This window comes from Orycteropus afer, unplaced genomic scaffold, assembly GCF_000298275.1.
Source record: "Orycteropus afer afer isolate SDZICR_OR568_19922 unplaced genomic scaffold, OryAfe1.0 scaffold00015, whole genome shotgun sequence".
Lineage (NCBI taxonomy): Eukaryota > Metazoa > Chordata > Mammalia > Tubulidentata > Orycteropodidae > Orycteropus > Orycteropus afer.
Window position 1 is genome coordinate 6698161 of NW_006921602.1, and position 22155 is coordinate 6720315.

The 22155-nt window shown below is 45.4% G+C and overlaps 1 pseudogene; it reads right to left on the bottom strand.

The window, feature by feature from the left end:
• LOC103212735 overlaps positions 1-7337 on the bottom strand; it is a 19118-nt pseudogene extending 11781 nt beyond the window's left edge.
• Between the last annotated feature and the right edge of the window lie 14818 nt (positions 7338-22155).

Sequence of the window (22155 nt, forward strand, 5' to 3'; positions counted from 1 at the left end):
AAACACTTTTGTTATTGTTATGTGTCATCAAATCAGATCCAACTCATAGCGACCCCTCCTTGGGTTTCTGAGGCAGTATCACTACGGAAGTAGATTGCTCAACCTTCCTTCTGAGGAGTGGCTGGTGGGTTTGAACTGCCAGCCTTCTAGTTAGCAGTCAAGTGCCTTAGGCATTATGCTACCAGAGCTCCCAAAAGATTATTATTGTTATTGCTCTACTCCAATTCCAATTTCCATAAATCTCTTTCCCCAGTTCTCTGTGCTTCTTCAGCGTTAGACTATGGATCATGCTTTTGTCACCCATATGCTGCTGCCTTGTATGGTGTTCACATGTTGCTGAGTTTATGTCTCCTCTTCTCAATCCCAGCTCCTGAGTGCAGGCTTCTCCTATGGCAGGACATGGAGGCACAATAAATCAAAAACCAAACTCACTGCTGTGGAGTTGGATCTGACTCATAGCGACCCCTCCTTGGGTTTCCAAGGCAGTATCATTATGGAAGTAGATTGTCCAACCTTCCTTCCGAGGAGTGGCTGGTGGATTTGAACTGCCAGCCTTCTGGTTAACAGTCAAATGTCTTAGGCATTACACCACCAGAGCTCCTGGAGACACAACAGGCACTCAAATATGTGTTGAAAGAATGAGTGGGGGCACACTTCTCCCCACCACCACACCCCATGTCACACAAAAGCACACATATTGTCATTCAGAACTGTCATGCCCCTGATATTGTTATTGTTAGTTGCTGTTGGATCAATTGTGACTCACGACAACCCCACATGTGCAGAATACAACTATTTTTTCAAGGCTGTGACCTTCTGGAAGCAAATCACTAGGTCTATCTTCTGAGGCACTTCTGGGTGAGGACATAAATCAATGAATGGTAGAATTGTTACTCAAAGACAGCAGTAACACAAGGAGTACAGAGAGCCCCTTCAACAAGCAGTCTTTCCAGAGTGCAATCTTCAGACCTCGCCTACATCAGAAGTGTCTGGATGTGCCACCAGTGCTACCTGATCTTCCAGGGAATGTGCATTCTTCACAAGGGCTCCAGGTAGTTCTGATGTGCCTGGGGTTTGAGAAGCACTGGGGAAAGCATGGATTTGTGTGAGGTGAGGTATTGGGCTGCAGCCTATTAGTTATGTATCAGGTAGGGTGCTTTAGGGCTAATTCATCCTGACTCAAATGGGCTTAAACAATAAAGAGCTCATTGGTCATATAACTGAAACATCCTGAGGGAAATACGCTTAAGGGGGAAGCTTAACTCAGGAGTTCAGCAAGATCATCCTGGATCTTGTTTCTCTATTATGTCATCTCAGTGTCTACTTCATCCCAAGGCCCAACCCCCTGTCAACTTTTGGGCCTCCATGCTTCCTTTTCCCAGCCTGGAGGGAGTGCAAGGTGGAGGGGAGAGAGTTAGTCACTTATTTTCATTTGTTATATGTGCTCTCTCTCTATTTCTCTCTCTCTCCTTCTCTCTCTCTCTCTCTCTCTCAAATTGTGATTTGGGTGAAAGTTTACAGAGCAAATTCACTTTCCATACAGCAGTTCACATACACTTCGTCTCATGACATTGACTACAATTTACCACAATGCAACAGCTCCCCTCCCACTTCCTTCTGATAGTTAACCTCTTCCCAGTATCCATCCCTCCATACTCTCCTGTGCCCTGAGCTGTCTCCCTGTGCATACACAGCCCTCTATTCTCCCATGATTGTTCTCTCCAAGGAGTGTATCTACCCAGTGTAAATGTCCACCTCATATGCTTGTATTTTGTTGGGCTGGAAGCCATAGGAGTGGGTTCAATTCCAGACCTGAAGGGCAACTAGGGGCCATAGTCTCAATGGTTCCATCAGGCTCTATCAGACCAGCAAACCTGGTGCCTTTTTTTTTTTTTCCCAAAAATTATTTTGAATTTTGTTCCACATTGTTCTCCTGCTCTATCCAGGATCTCCCACATAGATCTGCCTTCGAGTAGTTGACAGCGGTAGCCGGGAACCACCTAGTTTTTCTGGTCTCATAGTCGTATAGGCTGAGGATAGCATGGTGTACCAGTCGGTTGGACTAATTGTTTCCAAGAATCTTTGTTTTTTTTTCATTCTTCTTTGTTCTGGACAAGGAGAGTCCCATCATTGCATCTAGATGGCTGCTTGCAAGCTTTAAAGATCCCAGTCGCTACTCGCCAAAGTAGGATATAGAACAATGGTTTGTGTAGTATGTTATACCAACTGAGATTGATTCCCCTGTGACTATGGTCCCAAGCCCATAGGTCCAACTACTCACTCCCTCTTGGTAGCTGGCTGAGGCCAAGAAGTGACTACAACCTTGTCCCTTGTCAGCTTTACTATATACCTGGGAATTCTTACAGAACATACCAATATACTCATAAAAACATTGTCTGCCAACCCTATACATGGTCTTGGGCACACTCCCCCCTGCATAGATATACCTAATAGTTCAGCCTGTCCACCCATCTATCCATGTTTGCCTTCACTGACAATGCAGTACTGTATGTACAAAAGGGTTCATCTTTGTTGTCTATACCTCCCATGCCTCTCTCTGTCTTCCTCTTCCTCAGTGCCACCATGTTGATCACTCTATGTCCTCTCTTAAAAGAGCAAGAAAGTGGAAGAACATACCATGTTCATGGATAGGGAACATTGTGGAAATATCAACATACCTAAAGTAATCTGTAGATATAAAGCAATCCCGATCCAGATTTCATAATCATTCTTTAAAGAGATGGAAAAACCAATCCCCAACTTTATATGGAAAGGAAAGAGACCCCAGATAAGCCAAGCACCACTAAAGAAGAAGAACAAGGTAGAAGCCTCACATTTCTCAATCTCAAAACCTACTATACATCCATGGTAGTCAAAATAGCCTGTGCAAGCATGACAAACACATAGACCAATCAAACAGAACTGAGAAATCAGAAGTAAATCCATCCACCTATGGGCAGGTGATCTTTGATAAAGGACTAAAATTCATTAAATGAGTAAGAGTTAGTGTCTTAATAAATGGTGCTGGCAAAACTGGGTATCTATTTGCAGAAAAATGAAATAAGATCCATACCTCACACCAAAGACTTAAATGCAAAACCTAAAACTATAAAGATTATGGAAGAAAAAAATAGGAGCAAACTTGGGGGCCTTAATTTATATATAGCATAAGCAGTCTATCAAGCATAACTAAAAATTCACAAACAGTAGAAGATAAACTAGATGACTTGGACCTCCTAAAAATTAAACACTTATGCACATCAAAAAAAACTTCTCCAAAAGAGTAAAAAGAAAACATACAGACTGGGGAAAAAAAAAAATTGGCAACAACATATCTGACCAGGGAATAACCTCTAAAATTTATAGAAAACTTCAGCACTTCAACACAAAAAGACAAACAAGCCAATTGAAATACGAGTACAGGGCATGAACAGACAAAGAAGAGATTCAATAAACACATGAAAAAAATGCTTGCAATCATTAGCCATTAGAGAGATGTAAATCAAAACTACAATGAAATACCATCTTACCCTGACAATAATGGCACTGATTAAAAAAAAAAGAAGAAGAAGAAAGAAAATAACAAATGTTGGCAAGGTTGTGGGGAGATTAGAAGGAACTCTTACACACTGCTAGTAAGAATGTAAAATGTTACCACTATGTAAAATGGTATGGTGCTTCCTTAAAAAGATAGAAATAGAAATGCCATATGATCCAGTAATCTCATTACTATCCTAGCAAAATAAGAGCCGTGACACAAATAGATACTTGCGCACCCATGTTCACCACAGCAATATTCACAATAGCAAAAAGATGGAAACAACCTAAGTGCCCATATTTGGATGAATGGATAAACTATGGTAGATACACATAGTGGAATACTACACACTTTAAAGAATAATGATAAATGCATGAAACACCTCATAACATGGATGAACCTAGAGGACATTATGCTGACTCAAATAAGTCAATCACAAAAGGACAAATATTCTGTAAGACAATTATTATAAAAAGTTAAGAAAAGGTTTATACACAGAGATAAATATTCTTTGATGGTTACCAGGAATGGGGAGGAAGGAAGGGGAAATCACTAACCAGAGACTAGACATGCATTAACTTGGGTGAGGGGAAAGGGAATATGTAATAAGGGGGAGGTCAGCACACGAACTAGGCAAAGGAAGACACTGGGAGGGTTACAAGAGTAAAAGGTGCCTAAGGTACTTGACTGCTAACCAGAAGGCTGGTGGTTCAAACCCACCAGCCACTCCTTGAAAGGAAGGTTGGGCAATCTACTTCTGTAGTGATACTGCCTCGGAAACCCAAGGAGAGGTTGCTGTGAGTTGGGTCTGACTTGAAGACACATAACAACAACAACAACATGGTAAATACTATTACATACACAATCCTGTGTAACAGTAACAGCAAACAATAATGTAGGAATGGATATATAGGTAGATACACAAGCTAAACAGGTATGAGATGGAGAATGAGAGCACACCCATGAGTATACATAGGTTTGGTAGAGAATACTTCTACATACGTATTTGTACTGTTGCAAATATATCCATGTATGTAGTAGAACATACAGGCAACAAAGTAATGAAAATTTCTTAGCTATAACCAAGGGCATGAGTCATGGGGCTTGGGAACTTAGGACCATAGTTTCAGAGCACATCTAGGTCTATTGGCATAACATAGTACACAGAGACAATGTTCTACATCCTACTATGGTGAGTAGTGACTGGGGTCTTAAAAGCTTGCGAGCTACCATCTAAGATGCATCTATGGTCTCTCCCTGTCCAAAGCAAAGCAGAGTGAAGAAAATAAAAATCTCAAGGAAATAATTAGTCCAAAAAGCTACTGGACTACACAAACCACAAACTCCACCGGCCTGAGATCAGAAGAACTATATGGTGACTGGTTACCACTACTCTCATCTGGATTACAACAGAAGGTCCTGGACAGAGTGGGAGAAAAATGTAAAACTAAATCCAAAATCATAAAAAGAAAAAAAAAAGGTCCAGATTTACTGGCCTGATAAAGACTGGTGAAACCTCCTGAGACTATGGCCCTTTAAATCTGGAATTGAACCCACTACCAGGAATCACTTTTCAGCCACATAATAGACAGGTCTATAAAGTCAACAATAACACCATGAGGAGCGTAATCCTCAGAACAATCAACTGTAAGAGACCAAAAGGGTAGCATTTGCTAAAAAAGCAAAGCTCAGAAGGTAAGAAGAGGCAGGAAAGAAGATCTAATGGAAACGGGTAACGCAGGGAGCAAGTGGGAAGAGTGCTGTTACACTGAGAAGATTGCAATTAGTCACAAAACAAAATGTGTATAAATTGTTGAATGGAAAACTAATTTGCTATGTAAACTTTCACCCAAACCACAAAAAAAAAAAAAAAAAGCAAGACAGCTCATTTCCCAGAAAATGTTTTCCTTTGTCACATCACTCTTCTTTAAACTATGGCCAGGGGAAGGTAATACACTGGTATATTCAGGCTGAGCCACACATTTCCCCACCACACACACACACACACATATCCTGGGGAGGGAATATGCTTCCTCCAGTCTGTGGAGAGGCGACAATACTCAGTAAAAACCAGGGTAGATTCCAAGAGAGAGGTATGAATATTGCGGAGACAGAAACAATACCAACTATTCAACCTGGACCTTCTCAAAACCCAACTCATCCTCTAGTACCCAGCCTAAATGTCAATTCATCTTGGAATCGCTTCCAGTTCCTCCCAAGAAGAAAACTCCATCCTCTGCACACCCACATACCCTCTTCTAATTCATCCATCCATCTATCCACCCACCTACTATGTTCTTGGGTGCTGGGGATTGAGTACTCAGTAGTAAACCAGAGATTTCTACCCTAATGTTTTCAGTCTAGACAAGGAGAACCAAAAAACCAAACTCACTGCCGTCGAGTTAATTCTACTTATAGCCACCCTTCCTTGGGTTTCCGAGGCAGTATCTCTATGGAAGTAGATTGCCCAATCTTCCTTCCAAGGCGTGGCTGGTGGGTTTGAACTGCAAGCCTTCTGGTTAGCAGTCAAATGCCTTAGGCACTATGCCACCAGAGCTCCTGGACAGGGAGAGAAAAGTTAATGAAATGATCACACCAATTATTGTCCAGTTTCTCTACCAAGTGCAATGAAGAAAAGTTACTAAAGAGAGAGAAAAACACTGACATCATCTGGGGACCTGACCTGGTGGAGGCAGGAGGAAAGGGTCATAGGAGGGGGTCAGTGAAAGCTTCCTGAGGAAGTAAGGAAAGGCCTAGATTCTAGTTTTCACCACACACTCTGACATCTATCCTCTGCCTGGCTGTCTCCCCTGCTAAAGAGGCTAGCCTCCAAACTCAGGGGCTGTGGTCCATGGCTTGATTTAAAACTTGCACAATAAATGTGCATTGAACTTAATTGCAGTGGTTGGACAGGCTGAGAAGGAAGGTGACTGGGTTCCAAAGAAGAGCTTCACTTTTATGGTAAATGTGGGCACAGGATGCCTTGGAATGCTTCTGGGGTGGGAAGTGAGGGGAAGGGGAAGGATATGCATTTATTCCAGGGTCTGAAGATGCACTGCGGCCTTTACATTCCAAACTCGAGGGTGCAAAGAGGCAGGGGATGTCTCAAAATGGATTTTTGAGGGGCTTCCACTCCCTTTGGCCAAGGGAAACCTGAGTTACTGCCAGTGCCCTTGGGTCAGCTTAAACATCCTTGCCTTGTTGTTGTTATATGCCATATAGTGGGACCGACTCATAGCGACCCCTCCTTGGGTTTCCGAGGCAGTATCACTACGGAAGTAGATCGCCCCATCTTCCTTCCAAGGAGTGGCTGGTGGGTTTGAACCGCCAGCCTTCTGATTAGCAGTCTTAGGCACTACGCTACCAGAGATCCCACATCCCTGCCAGCTGTGTGAAAATCTTTTCTCTGTGAAATGAGACTATAAATCACTTTTCCTGAATAGGCTATGAATTGGGTGGTGGTGGTACACGGGTGAGGTGGTTCCCAGGAGTTTTCTCCCAAGAAGAGGTGGAGTAAGGGAGAAGGAGAGGTCTAGAAGTGGCATCGAGGCGGCGCAGCACGCTGCCTGTCCAGGTGGCAGAGGGGTTGAAACTGGAGTTGGAGACTTAGTGATGTCCAGGCGCCCCTCCCCGCCGCTCGAGCCCTCCCACTTCCTCTGAATGAGACGCCGCTGTCCGGGAGCCCAGCGCACCGCGCACAGTGCAGGCTCAAGGCGCGGCGCCGAGGAGGCTGCCGCTCTGGCTCGCCGCCCCGCGCAGCCGCTACGCACTCGGCACCCGCCGCAGCGCCGCGGGCCATGGACCTACCCAGGGGCCTCGTGGTGGCCTGGGCGCTCAGTCTGTGGCCAGGTACGTACCCTCCCAACCTCCCCTTGCCTCTTGAAATCCCTTCCTGACTCGCGTGGGCCTCGGATCCAGCTGCCAGAAACCAGACGCGGTGCGCCACCCTGGGTCGGTCCTGGGTTGCTCTTGGGGACGTAGATCCGCTGAGACCTGCCTGCGTCTAGTGGCATCGCCAAATTCCGCAAAAGAGGGAAGGGCGCGGAGGCGACTTTAGAGCCTGGAGTGTGGTGTGTTTGTGAAGAGGTGAAGGAGGCTCGATTTTAAAAGCACCAAGAGCTAGTGGTCCTACGGAGCGCCCTGGGGACCTCCAAGGATCACCAAGCTCAGATTCCCCGCGCCGCCGCCGGGGGAACTCAGACGTCCCCAGAAAGCGGAGGGTGAGCCGCCTCGGCTGAGGTAAGCGCCTGGAACCGCGGAGCGTGCGCAGCCTTGGCTGGCGTCCTGCCTGGGACGCGGGGATCATCCTTGAATTTAGAGAGCCAGGTGCCTAGGTACGGGAGCTGGAGGCTACCTAGAATCCCTCGGTCCGGGACCGAGCGAAGCCGCGGGCGGTTGGTCCCTTGGCTGTAGCGAACTTTCGTCGGCCTGGCTGCAGGCTACTGAGTGCAAACCCGCAGTCCTGGGTCCCCAGAAAGGTTACCTGACACCCAGGGTAGAGACAGGGCATCGTCCCCCGATCCGCGCTCAGAATTATGCAATTACTCAACAATCCGAGGGAAGCTGCCGCGGTCGCCGCGGCGCGCGCCGTCGTCTAATGCACTCCAGGTGCCCAGGAGCGGCAGGGAGCTCGAGCCGGCGGGGCGTGCGTCCGGGAGCAATAAGTCAGACCCAGGCTCCCCACACTGAGGCATCACGGCCTGGTCTCCCGGCACCGAACTCTGCGGCCCCATTTGCCACGTGGGAGCTGCTGCCAATGGCGCTGTTCTGCGGACGGCAAAAACTTTTCCTGGCCCCTATTCGCGCGGCTGCGTACTCCGGCGGGAACCAGCTCCCGCTCTGGGACTGGCCGGGGGAGGGCGCCCAGCCTAGTTTCCCCTTTGGTAGAAACCTCAGGCTAGGACTGAGGTTGGTAGCAGAGTTCAGATGCGGCTACGGTGGGAGAAGCTCCCACAGGGAACCACAGATAGGAGCCTTCCACCAGCTCTCAGACACGTATACCACGGGCAACAAGTGTGCCCGCCTGTTGATCGGTCGCAGAATTTCTAAGAGGCCTTATGGTTGAAAATGCCTCTAGCTGGTGAGGTTCAGTTTACATCCTAGAGCTATAGTTTTAGTTACCTGCTCAAGCATTAAGTTGGCGTAGGGGGCTTCTCTTGAGGGAAAGGAGCAGTGATCAGCCCACGATACATCCAGACACCCACTCCAGGAAAGGCCGAGCTCACTCTGGGTGCATTTAAACTGGAGGGGAGACAACTCCCAAGAACTATCTTCACATCTCTAGGAGATACAACCACAAGTAAAGGGGACGCACTCTTGTGTGACTCCAGAGACTCAACTGGGATTGAAGGTGGCCCCACCAGAACCCGAGGGGGAGTGGCTGCCTCAGAGACTAGGGAGCAAATGCTTTGAATCAGGCTTAAGGTCAAATTCTGATTCTGCTGGCCAGTAGCTGTGCTGTCTTGGGTAGAATATACAATCTCTCCAATTTTCTTCATCTGAGGGATGGAAATAGAAGTTCTGAGTTCATAAACCGTGGAGATGATTAAGTGAGGCATTGCAGGAAGCACTCTTAATATAAGTGGCACACCATAGGATTTAATCAATGGTTGTTAATGTTGTTACTTAAGCAGGCGCTGTAGGGGATGGGGGAGAGGTGACATTAAAGGGCTTCTGAAGACAGGATTTGTGACTCAGAGCTCCCTTTAAATGCAGAAAACCACCCCTGAGTTATGTCTGGTCAGTCTGACTTCTTAAAATGTGGGATTCATTAAACATATCAATCAGTGTTGGAACCACATTTGCTTACAAGGAGCTGGAGGCAGGGGCTCAAGCATGTATGCAACCTGAGCCCTGCCTGTAGCTGAGAACAAGGTCTGACGAAGGAGCCCTGGTAGCGCAATGGTATAGCACTCAGCTGCTAACTGAAAAGTCAAAGGTTAAATCCACCAGCAGCTCTGAGAGAGAAAAGATCTGGTGATCTGCTTTGGTAAAGATTGCAGCCTAGGAAAAAGCTAAGAGGTGACTAAGAGTCAGAGTCAACTCTGTGGCACACAACAAGGAATATGCAGAGAACTCAAAGGGCTAGGGGCTTGAACAAGAGAAGTTCAGTTCCAGGCACATAAGCGAGGGCATCTTCTTGGAGAATGACCTATCATTTGACCAGGGCCTTGAAAGCTGTGTGGCGTGTGGATGGACTTCAAAATGAGACTGCCTGTACTTTAGAACAAAAACATGACTATTGTAAAATCACAAAGCTGACTCTGAAGCTGAATTCTGAAGATTGGAAGCGTCTCAGGGGTCACTATATGTCCCTTCCCCTGGCTCCAGGGCAGAATTGATGTTGATCTCTCACCCACTTATCACAGAGATTCAATGTGAGGATTACTAGGGAGCTTGCCTGCTGGTGGTGGCACAGTTTGGCTAGGCAGAGGATCCAGACCCATGCCTGTCACAGGCCAACTTGGGAATGAGTTTTCACTGAGGTCTCTACTCTTCCATAGCTCCAGCCATGGAGCAGGCAGGAGTGGGGTGGGTGAACCTATCAAGAAAGTCAGAGAAAAGAAGTAAAGAAATCCAAAGACTTTCATAGCTGACTTTCTGAGAGAGTAGATCCATTGATCAAAATTTACTGTCATAACACATGTGCAGTAAGGTAAGTAATAACGAAAACAGGCTTTATTGAGCACCTGTTGTCTGCCAGGCCCTATATGGACATAATGTGGGATCAGACACAATGTAGGGGTAAAAGGTGTAGGCTCTAGAGTCACACTATCTGAAATGGGTCTGGGCTCTGCCAATTAGGGCTCTGTGCTCTTGGGGAAGTTACTAAAATGATTCTGTGCCTCAGTTTCCTCACCTGCAAAATGGGGATAATAGAATTTAGAGTTATCACAAGGATTAGATGAGTAAATGTACATAAAGTGCTTAGAAAATACCTGACATATATTAAGCATTCAATGCAATTATCTTTCTTCTTCATCGTCATCCTCATTGCTCTAGGTGCTGACCATTCAGTAAAGGCTCTAAGAAGGCTCAGAGATGTAACTTACAAACTCAAGTTTGTAAGAGAAGGCTAGAAGTGCTGGGGTACTGGAGGCTCAGAGGAGACAGACATATAAGCCAGGGGCCTAAATGAATATAGTCTTAACTAGTCCCTCCCCCAAAGACCTGGCCCAAAGTCTTGGTCATGGGGGAAACACAGAGATTGTTGCCAGAGAGTATCCTAATGTCATCATGATCTCAAATGGGGGAAACACAGAGATTGTTGCCAGAGAGTATCCTAATGTCATCATGATCTCAAATGAGGATGTGTTGTGGTATTGGAGAGAAGGACCATAACCATATCCCTGGGGTTCTACTCAGTGGGAAAAACTTGTGTGGGCAGAGCACCGAGGTAGGCACCATGGGTGTGCAGACTACTAAGATCCAAGCCCTGCTCTTCACTCTGTGGGGGAGCAGGATAGGAGAGGAACTTTGTTACTTTGCCTCCTTTTTTGGGAGCTTGCCAGCCCAGCCCTTCCCCTACTATCAGCTGAGGGGTTCTGAACCCTACCACGACACATGCAGGCCCTTGAGGTCCCAGGAGATGGGGTGGGAACTCAGCTCTTCTCCTACTTATTCACCATGCCCCCATCTCTACCACATGATGGACCCCCAGAGATGGGATGCCTATCTCCTTGCTATTCCCATCTTTTCCCAACCCACCCACATGGGGTTATGAGCCCTTGAGGAACTCAGACAGCATCTCACCTTAATCTTGCCCTCCCTGAATCTCTTTCTTTTCCTCCTATGGTGGAAGCTTCTTCCTTTCTCTCCCGTCTGCAGAGAACTTCCCTTCCATCCTCTCCTCCCATGACTTATGATGAAACCATGTTCTGAGCAGGCTTGGCTCTTGCTATGTAGAAGGGAGTTTGGGAAATTTAAAAAGCTGTTTTTCCTCTCCCTAATGACTGACTGTAGGAGCTCTGGTAGCATAGTGGCTAAAGCACTTGACTGCTAACCAGAAGGCTGGCGGTTCAAACCCACCAGCCACTCCTCGGAAGGAAGGTTGGGCTATCCTACTTCTGTAGTGATACTGCCTTGGAAACCCAAGGAGGGGTCGCTATGAGTCGGGGCCGACTCGATGGCACATAACAATAACGACAACAACAATGACTGACTGTGGAGGTTATTGTCTCATCATAGGCTTCAAGATCTTACTTGGGAGGGGTCAAAATTCAGCACTGTTCTAGTGCCATTGCAAAGAGAAGGATCCATTATAGTTCTCCCCAGACCATGGCAGCTTCTGGCTGACTCAGGAAGGGTCAACTACAACACAAACTCAAAGAATGCACTAATATATTTCAAAAATGGTATCTCTGCTGCTGCTTATTACTTTAATACCCTCCACACACACCCACCACCACCAAACCACTGTAACCTGGGCCATCACCAAGGTTTTGAAGCCATTGAAACTTTTCCCCAAGCAATTGTGGGTTCCAAGGACACCCCCCAAAACACACACACACTCACAAAGCCTTTGGTCTCAGGGCCAACTCTCCATCCTCCCCCACAACAAGCTTAAGGCCACACCAGCCCAGCCCTCGGTCTGGTTTGCTTGCTAATTGTTGTTGTTGTTATGTGCCATCCAGTCAGACCCAACTCATAGTGACCTTTCCTTGGGTTTCTGAGGCAGTAGATTGCCCAGCCTTGATTCTTAGCTTGCCCAGAGGTTTGTTACCAGTTGCAGGGAGAAGTGGGGAAAAGAGATTGGAGATGAGCATCTTGCAAGCCAAAATTAAATGAACTCTAGATACTTTCATGGAGGGTTTTCATACTATGCACTTTTGACCAAGGAGCTCTAGTGGTGCAATGGTTAAGTGCTCGGCTGTTAACCAAAACGTTAGAGGTTTGAGTCCACCAGCCACTTAACAGGATAATGACCTGGCAATCTTCTCTGGTAAAGATTATAGCCTAGGAAACCCTACAGGGCAGTTGTACTATGTCCTAAAGAGTCACTATGAGTAGTTTCTATGACTCAATAGCACACAACCACAGTAACAACTTAAGACCTGTGTTATAAGATGTGTGACAACATATCTAAAGGAAAAAGTCACTGTAGTCAAACCCCTAGAAGATACCGTCTCTCATCCCCACCTCTGTCTTTCATTTCCTCCTTTACCAAATGCTTACTGGGTTGTAGTAATAATCAGCACATGGGCTCAGGGATTCAAATCTTCTGTAACTGGTGGGTCTGGATAAGCCTTCTGGCCTCATTTCATCAACCGTAAAACTGGAAGAATAGTGACTTCATGGTTGGTGTGTGAGTTAAATGATTCATACATGACTCGTTCACATAAGGTACTTAGAACAGTGCCTGGCACAGTGTAAGCCCTCAATTAACAGTAGCAGTTATTATCTTCATCTCTTATTATTTGATTGTGCCAAGGACTTTCTCACATCTCATTTAGGCCTCACTGCAGCCACATGGCAGTCACTGGGTAGTGGAAACGGTAAACACACTTGACTGCTAACTGAGAGGTTAGAGGTTGGAGTCCACCCAGAGGAACCTTGGAAGAAAGGCCTGGTGATCTACTTCTGAAAAATCAGCCACTGAAAACCCTGTGGAGCACAGTTAAACTCTGACACACAGGGGGTCAACATGAGTCAGAGGTTTTTTTTTTTTTTTTTTTTTTTTAACAACCACATGAAGTCACTACTGCAATCATCAGATTACAGAAGAGGAACTGGAGACTCTGAAAAGTTGAATGGTCGGTCCATCCAAGGCCATGGGAATAGAGTAAGAGGGGGTGTTTGGAATAGTCTGACTAGAAACCCAGTGCTCTTCATCCATGCACTATCCATGTTAAGGAGATGGGCTTTGAAGGCTTAGAAAAATGAACAAGAGCCCCTCATTAAAGATCTCATCTTCAGGGAAACTGAAGCATGTATAAAAATAAGCATCCTCATAGGGGGTGCCCAGGAATGGGGCAGCTTCCTCCCTCAGACTGGCCAGTTCAGACACTGGCTTAGTGAAAAACTGTCCTCACATGGTGCCTCATTATGTAGGCTTCCCTCCCTCATTTCCTCCTCTGCTCAAGGCCAGCAGGGGCTCTATCATATGCCCCCAGGTGATAAATACGCTTGTTGTTATGTGCAGATTCCTTGGGTTTCCAAGGAGGTATCACTACGGAAGTAGATTGCCCAACCTTCCTTCTGAGGAGTGGCTGGTGGGTTTGAACCACCAGCCTTCTGGTTAGCTGTCAAGTGCCTTAGGCACTATGCAACCGGAGGAGGTCCTCCAAATACTCTAGGATGCCCAGGGCATTGCTCTCCAGTATATCTTTGGGTCCAGGCTGGTAGTCCCCTCCACTCTATCTTCTGCTCCCTTTACCCTAATCAAAACCTACTCTGAGCTTCAGGCTTAATGAATTAATTCATGCTTACCAACACTAGGAGTGATTGATGTGTCCTACCCAAAAGGATTTGCTTCTTAACAGGCCAAAGGCATAAAGGGCTAGTGGTGAACCTTCAGGCCACAGGACCAGCCATTAGAGGAATAGTTGAGCAGGGGAACCTACCTGGCCTGTTCCAACCACTCAGCCCCCTTTTCTATCACTGGTGAAACCCAGTCCTTATTAAAGGTGAGCAATCTCATCCTATAACTTGGAAGAAGCCAATCTATGTTTTGGGTGATGCAACTCAAAAGTGAGCACAGGAACACATCATGGGATTGAGTTACAGGGTTTGTGGGCTTAAGGCCGTAGTCTCAGGGGATAACTTGGTCAATTGATTGGCATAGCATAGCTTATAAAGGTAATGTTCTATATCTTTGTTTGGTGAGTAGCATCTGAGGTCTTAGAAGCTTTTGAGCAGTCCTCTAAGATACAACTATTTTTCTCTATGCATCAGAAAAAGAAGGAAACCAAAGACTCAAATACTAGTTTATAGAACTAATAATCTGCATGAATCATGCATGGCCTCACTTACCTTGAAACTGGGAGAACTAGATGGTACCCAGACACCACTAATGACCATTCTGACCAGGGAAACAATAGATGGTCCCAGATAGAATGGAAAAAAATATATATAGAGAACAAACTCAAATTCCTAAGAGACTTATTGGACCAGTAGAGAGTAGAGGAATCCCTGAGACTATCACCCTGAGACACGCTTGAAACTTGGAACTCAAATCACTCTTGGAAGTCACCTATCAGCTAAAAGACAGAGTAGCTTATAAAATAAATAATATCACCTGTGAGTACTATGTTCTTCTTAACTATCATCTAAATTAGGCCTAATGGTCAACATTTACCCTAGACCAAAGATGAGACAGTAAAGAGGGGCAAGGAAGCTAGATTAATGGAAACAGAATAACCAGAATGGAAATAATGAGAATACTGACACATTATGAAAAGTGTAACCCATGTCACTGAATAATATGTATAGACATTGTTAAACCAATTTGCTATGTAAATTTTCTCTAAAGTGTTTAAAAAAAAAAAAAAGTGGGCAGAGGTTTTTCCACAAAGCATATGGGGTGAGTTAGGCAGGTTGCTATAGCAACACACCCCAGGATTCCAAACAGGATGACACAGAGAAGGGGTTCCTGTCTCTGCAGCCAGCACTGACAGCTTTCTTCCCTCAAGCAGCACCACCCAGCTGGGCCAGGCTACCAGAAATCCTGACCCTGCAGATTTCTAGGGTGAGTTTCTTCGCTGGAGATTAGGAGAGTGGGCTTCTGGAAGGCCACGGACTAGGAAAAATCATGAAATGGGCAAGTGGCTGTAGCTCCTGACAGTGTTGAAGTGCTCTCCCGTGTGTTCATTTTATCAGTTGGGATAGGCCAGGTGAGGCCAGTGGCCCTGCCAAGGCTAGTGTGTCTATTAGATGGATGGCTACACTGAGGCTCCTCAAGGTTGAGTGATTTGCCCAAGATCACATGGGAGCACAGGACCAGGTCTTCTGGATAAGGATGAGGTTTAGAATCTAACTGGCTTCACCTATTAGGGAAACTTAAGGCATGGATGAAGACCCTGGGTGGTACAAATGGTAAATGGGCCTCAACTTCTACCCAAAAGCTTGGTGGTTTGAGTCCACCCCAGAGGAGCCTCAGAAGAAAGCCCTAATGATCCACTTCCAAAAAATTAGCCATGCTCCCCATGTACATGCCGCAAGGCAGCCTCTTATATTCAGAGGTTGGTGGTAATCATATAGTACTATTATCTTTTTTCAGACATGGCTCTTCTCTGAGTTTATTCACACTACTTACCTCATATATGGGACTGGCTATGTAATCTTCAGGGCCCAGTGCAAAACTTGTTCAAAACTTGTTAAGAGTTCCAAAACAGCTACAGGAAAGCATCAAACCAAATGTGAGACCCTACTGAGTATAGGGCCCTGAGCAACTGCACAGGTCGCACACCTTTGAAGCTGGCCCTGTTCACAGTTTGTAATTTGGCAAGAAAGGCACCGTGATCCCATTTTACAGATGAAGAAACTGAATGCCATGCCCATTTGGCCCATATGAATTGAGTACCCTTAAACCCAGGCACTGCCCGGTACTGGGAATTCCAAGTTAAATAAGGCACAGTTTCATCCTTCAAGGAACTAGGGGGACTCACAGGGCTCAGGCAAAGTGCTGGAGGGCAGGTGGTGGCCACGGAGAAGTTCTAAGGTGCATGGTGAGATCTGTGGGACAGTTTTTAAGCTATGGAATTGAGAGGATGCTTTGTTTCCAGTTACTGCCTCAAGACTGTTTTGAGAGCCATTTAGGGAACTCTGAGCATTTGACCCTGGGCACTGGAGTAGCCACTAGGAAAATTTAAGAAGCCAGGACTTGGAGCTGCCACCTTTCTGCAGTCCCAGATACTGGTAGCGATCCTGCTGGACTAACCCTTTTAATAAGGGTGACTCTTTGAGTTTGGGGAATTTACCTACCCACTGTGGCCTCTCTGCTTGGTATGTCCTGGATAGGGAGAAGATTACCCAATAAGCAAGATAAGCACGGCCTTTCTGGTGCTTACTTACTAATTTATAGCATAAAATTTCACGTTTTTCACCACATCAAAATCCTTGTCAGGGATGGTAAATTTGAAAAGAAGCTTTGATTCTGTAGGAAAGTGCTGTGAGGTTGGGAGAGACACAGATGCCAGCCATACCTGGAAGCAGAATCTTCCATGTGATTGAAAAAAAAAAAGTGAAATTGCTCACTGAAGATTAGTAAGTAAGCACAAGTAACCTTGTGCTTACCCTGCTTCTTGGATAATCTGACACTGGTCATGGGATTGTAGGCAGTCAGTGCTGGGAGAGATTGAATGGATCAGAAAACGCAGTGGTTCTCAGTCCTGCTGAACATGAAAATGATAGTTTAAAACAAAATCTTTGCTCAGGCCCCACTGAAGAACACATCAGCCTCCACAGTGGTCCCCAGCATGGTATTTTTTAAAGCTCCCCAATAATTCTAATGGGCATCTTCAGTTGAGGGTCACTGAAAAAAAAAAAAACAGTGGAATCAATTCCAACTCATGGTGACCCAAAGTGTGCAGAGCAGAACTCATCCATAGGGTTTTCATGGCTTTTGAAAACTTTTGGAAGCAGATTGCCAGGTCATTCTTCCAAGGCACCTCTAAGGGGATTCAAACTGCCAACCTTTCAGTTAGCAGCTGAGCACTTAGCCTTTTGCTCCACCTAGGGACAAATGTGTCTAAACTCAGTCTCCAACCAAGCATAAGAGAAAACATATCCAGGGAAGGAAATAACTTTCTTAGGGATCACGTGACAAATTGGTGGTAAAGCCATGATTTAACTAGTTTCCCTGACTCTCACCACCTCCCAGTTTACCTGCACCCCCCCCCCCCAGTCTGAGTCCCACAGGGCTCATAGCCAGGAGGGGATGAAGACATAACTTGGATTTTGAGAGGCTGAGTTGTAGGTGGAAGTTGGGCATTGATAGGTTATTCATTGGTAACATTGTCTGTGTCCCATCACAAGGCCATAAACTACTTGATCATAGTGTGTCCCCAAACAGGAAAGTGAGAAATAAGCTACAGGGGGACTGATTTGGCCAAGTATGCCTGTCAGAGCTGCCCAGAGACAGACAACAGACAGAATGGCATGGGGGATGGGGATGCAGGAAGTGCCCTGTAGGGGTTGGATGAAGCCTACTAGGCTTATTCCAGTCCTGGATTCTGAAACTATTGTATGTGTTCAAGAGAGTTCCCCCTGAAACTATTGTATGTGTTCAAGAGAAGGAGGCGGCTGAGTTGGGATGGGGCACTGGGTAAACAAAGCCTAGATTGGGTGGGAAAGGGACCCTCCATAGAGGAAGAGGAGGGGGTCTGACTTAGGGCAGAGCAAGAAGGCCCCTGCCCAAACTGAGGCCTCCTCAGAGGACCACACAGCTTTCTCCTGGGATCCCACCCTCACCCATCCAGACCTTTCTGTATAGTAGCCAAAGTAAGAACTTTCACCCAAATCACAATAAAAAAAATAAAAAAATAAAAATAAAAAAAGCAGAACCCAAAGTAAGGCTAAAATACAAAGAAGGCGAAGTAGTCACGCTCCTCCTTAAAACCCTCCATGGTTCCCCCCAACTATCAGGCTGACTCCAGACTCCTTAACAGAGCTAAGTAAGGACTCAGGACTTGCTTTTTGCAGCACTGCTTGCATAGGCACTGGCAACCTGCAGCACCCCAGCAGACAGAACTTCTCTCAGCTCCTCCCATGCACCGATATCTCCCTGGCTTTCACTCATCTGTCCCTATACCCCCCCTTCCACATTCTCTTTTCTTTCTTCTGGCTACCTCCCTTATTCTTCAGGTCTCCGCTTGGTCACCACTTCTTTCTTAAAGCCTCACCTGACTAACTCCTTCAGTTGTAGCTTGGGCCCACTTGTGTGATCTCAAGGTACCCTGTACTTCCCTATCACTAAGTACTACAACTGCTGAACATCTCCTCCCACTGGACTGCGAGCACCATGAGACCAGGCACCCCATATCTTATCAACCACTGTATCTCTAGCTCTTGCACAGGGCCAAAGTAGGTGCTCATGAAACATTGTGTTTCATGAATTGATTGCAATCCCCACAATGTGACAACTCTCTTCCCACTTCCTCCTTGTGCCCTTCTTTCCTATGCATTCTTGTCTTCTGAGCATTCTCCCTGTGCAAATGCTGCCCTTCTGATCTCCCATGGTTGATTGTTCTGAGGAGTACACCTCCCTGGTGTAATTGTTCATCTAATAGGCCTGTCTGTTGTTTGGCTGAAAGTTAAGCCATGAGTTCAATTCCAGGCCGGAAGGGTGACTAGGGACTATAGTCTCAGAATTTTAATATTCTAAAAAATTAAAAAGTGTTGGATGAGAACTGCCAGTCCAAGTAAATGGATTTTAATCAGTTGCTGTCAAATCAATTCCAACTCATGGCAACCCCATGTGTGTCAGAAGAGAACTGTGCTCCATAGGGTATTTAAAACCAAAAATCAAACTCACTGCCGTTGACTCGATCCTGACTTATAGTGACTCCTCCTTGTGTTTCTGAGGCTGTACCTCTACGGAAGTAGATTGCCCAGTCTTCCTTCCACATCAGAGGAGTGGCTGATGGGTTTGAACCACCAGCCTTCTGGTTAGCAATCAGGTGCTTTCGGTATTTAGTAGCTCATTTTTCAGAAGTGGATCACCAGGCTTTTCTTCGGAGGCAACTCTGAGTGGACTTGGACCTCCAACCTTTCAGTTAGCAGCCAAGCACTTTAATTGTTTGCACTACCCAGACACTCCAAGGGCAGGATTTAAAAAAAAAAAAAAAACAGTTGGCATGAAGTAAGATCTGATTTATAGCCACGTCATGTGTGTCAGAGTAGGAATGTACTCCATAGAGTTTTCAATGGTTGAATATTTGGAAGTAGATCATCAGGCCTTTCTTCCAAAGACAAGATAGCTGTCTTCAGTTTCCTCGCACACACATGCCAGGAGGTCCTAACACAAGGGACTAGATGACCCAAGCCCTATACTAGGGGCTCTGAGGAATAACAGATGAGAAAAGTCCTGTCCATTAAAGAACTTTTGATTTCAAACAATAGGTTAGCTTAATTAGTACAGAATGTCTGCCTTGAGCATTGAGCAAGTTTAGAGAACTATCTGTGTGGGATCAAATTGACAACTACAACTCTGAAGGTCAGATTGGGAGTTTAGTGAGTAGTGAGCTTATGTTAATGAGAGATAAACAATTCGGAAAAGGAGAGTGAGAATGGTTGCACAACTTGAACACTATAATCAACGCCACTGAGTTGTACATGTAGAAATTGTTGAATTGGTGTCTGTTTAGCTGTATATATTTTCAACAACAGAAAAAAGGAGAATTTTTTAAAAAGCAACTTCTGTTTTAATAGGGTAGGCAAGCGCATTGGATAAATGACTACAATACAAGGGAGGAAGTGGTAAGGGCTCTAAGAGAGCTCCAGATAAAGGACTATGGAATTAGAGAGGTGGGAGAGACATTATTTGTACATGCAAGAAGGAGCAACTCTGGCAACAAGAGGGAATATGTAGAGGGTCTCTCTGGGCCAACCGCCTGTCGCTTGCCCTGCATTATGCTGGAGTATGTGCCATGGGGAACTGAGGCCGGTGAAAAAGGGTCTGAATGCCAACTCAGGCATGTGAATTTGGCAGAGGGAGCCATTGAAGGTTCTTTTTGTTTGAAGTCAAAGTTGATCCATTGCACCCAGTAAAATACTTTTCTGAAAGGGTGTGATGATTTAGTATTCTTTTTTCTGCCTCTCCAACCCATGCCTCATCTTCACTATCTCCCCTGCTCAAGAAAGCTCTTTGGGTCCCTGAGTTTGGATCCCGTGCCACTGTTGACCCTGTCACCATCACAGCTGATGCCTCTTCGTTCTTATTAATTGTCTCCTAGTCAGCTCTGACTCACGACAATCTTTTTATTTTTTCTTCTTGAAACTTTTTACTTGTGATATGCATAGAAGTGTACAGAGCAAATTCATTTTCCATTCAACAGTTCATACACATTCTGTTAATAACTTTGATTGCAGTCCCCACAGTGTAACAGGTCTCTTCCCACTTCCTTCCTGTGCCCTTCTTTCCTATGCATTCCTGAGCTTTCTCCCTGTGCAAATGCTACCCTCTGATCACATATGGTTGATCTAAAGAGTGCACCTCTCTGGTGTAATTGTTCACCTTATTAAAAAAAAAAAAAAGAAAACTCACTGCCATCAAGTCACATCTGACTCATAGCAACCCCTCCTTGGGTTTCTGAGGCCATATCACTACAGAAGTAGATTGCTCAACCTTTCTTCCGGGGAGTGGCTGGTGGATTTGAACTGCCAGCCTTCTGGTTAGCAGTCAAATGCCTTAGGCATTATGCTACCAGAGCTCGTATCTAATGTTCAGCTGAAAGTTAAGCCACAGAGTGAGTTTAATTCCAGGCCCAAAGGGTGACTAGGGGCCATAGTCTCAGAGGTTTTGCCAGTCTCTATCAGACCAGTAAGTCTGGTCTTTTTATGATTTTGAGTTTGTTCCACATTTTTCTCCCACTCTATCCAGGATCTCCAATTTTGAGTGGTTGTTAGTGGTAGCTGCGCACCATCTGGTTCTTCTGGTCCCAGGGTCATATAAGTTGAGGGTCCCATGGTCCACCAGTCCCCAGACTAACTGTCTCCATGCAGCCTCAATTTTCTTCACTCTTCTTTACTGTATGTTATCTGTACATCTTGTGCACCTCATTGTGTCTTCTTTTTCCTTAGTGATTTTGTCCTGGTCACTTACTTTTGGTATCTGTTTTCCTTCACCCAAATCAATACGCATCTCTACCTAGCTAGCAATTTTCCCTACCCCACCCTCCCGTCCATGGCAACCAACAGAGAAGTTTCCTTCTATATGTAAACCTTTCCTTGACTTTTTATAATAGTGGGCTCATACAGTAGTTGTCCTTCTGTGATTGACTTATTTCACCATAATGTACTCCAAATTCATCCACGTTATAAAGTGTTTCACAGATTCTTTATTATTCTTTAATGTTGCGTAGTATTCTGTTGTGTGTATGTACCATATCTATTCATTTATCCGTTGATTAGCACTTAGATTGTTTCCAGTACTGTGATGAACATGGGTGTGCCTATAGCTTGGTGTTCTGGCTCTCACTTCTTTAGGATAATACCTAGTAGTGGGATTGCTTGATCAAATGGTATTTCTATTTCCAACTTTTTAAAGAAGTACCATACTGTTTTCCCCAGTGGTTGTACCATTTTACAGTCCCACCAGTAGTGCATGAGAGTTCCGATCTTTTCACACCCTTGCCAACATTTATTTTCTGTCTTGTTGAACTTTGCTATTTATTGCTGAGATGAGATGATATCTCATTGTTGTTTTGATTTGCATCTCTCTAATGGCTAATGTTCATGAGCATTTCTTCATGTGTTTTTCGGCCACCTGAACTTTGGGGAAGTGTGTGTTCATGTCCTCTGCCCATTTTTTAATGGGATTATTTGTCTTTTTGATGTTGATATATGATGTTGATATGTTGAAGTTAGGAGCTCTGGTGGCATAGTGCCTAAGGCACTTGACTGCTAACCAGAAGGCTGGCGGTTCAAACCCACCAGCCACTCCTCGGAAGGAAGATGGG